The sequence below is a fragment of the Neovison vison genome, chromosome 6 (genome assembly GCF_020171115.1).
Source record: "Neovison vison isolate M4711 chromosome 6, ASM_NN_V1, whole genome shotgun sequence".
NCBI classification, from domain to species: Eukaryota; Metazoa; Chordata; class Mammalia; order Carnivora; family Mustelidae; genus Neogale; species Neogale vison.
The window spans coordinates 119,830,252-119,831,294 of NC_058096.1; positions in this window are offsets into that span (position 1 = coordinate 119,830,252).

Below are 1,043 nucleotides of genomic sequence, written 5' to 3' on the forward strand. Positions count from 1 at the left end.
GATGGTGTCCTTCCTTGTGTTTGGGCCCACAGAGCAGTGAGTCCGTCCGTCCTTCCTCCCTCCCTCCCTCTCTTTCTTTCTTTCTTTCTTTCTTTCCTTTAACTTTAAAAAAAAAAAAAAGATTCACATTTACCTTTAGAGTGGTTAGGAGATGCCGAGGGAGAGGGAGAGAGAATCTTAGTCATCCTTCCCACTCGGCACAGAGCCGACATGGGGCTTGATCGCACTACCCTGAGGTCATAACCTGAACTGGAATCAAGAGCCTGACACTCAACGGAACGAGCCACCCGGGTGCCTCTAGGCTCACTTCCAGTAACAGACATGACACGTGGCAAACCAGACTGACTGATATCTGTAGCCCTTGTTAGGGGCTGTTAGACCACCCAGGGTAATTTTTTAATCGTGTAGTAGATGTTTCTGGCTGCTGTCCCACGAACATCCTACTTCTCTCTCATTATAAAGGTGCCAAGCATTTTGGGTGGGACCATTCTGACCCGAGTTCCAAGGGCCCAAGCCAATCAGTGGAACCCCATTCCCCCTGTCGTTGATGGGTTTAGTGAGCACATGGTATAAGTGGATGCAGTTAGAATAAAGCCCAGGACACCTGGGTGACTCGGTCGGTTGGGCGTTCTGCTTTCAGCTCTGGTTACGGTTCCAGGTTCCTGGAATTGAGTCCTGCATCAGGCTTCCTGCTTGGTGGGGAGCCTGCTTCTCCATCTCCCTCTACCTGCTGCTCTGCCTACTCGTGATCTCAGGACAAGACCTGAGCCAAAGGCAGACTTAACTGACCGAGCCACCCAGGAGTCCAGATTGGCTGACCTTGTAACATGCCATCACAGACATTATTCCTGACCTGCATGTTACCTCTACATTTTAGGATGATTTTTTTCCCCAAGATTTTATTTATTTGACAGACAGAGATCACAAGTAGGCCCAGAGGCAGGCAGAGAGAGAGAGGAAGAGAAGCAGGCTCCCCACCAAGCAGAGCCTGACGCGGGGCCCCATCCCAGGACCCTGAGATCATGACCCGAGCTGAAGGCAGA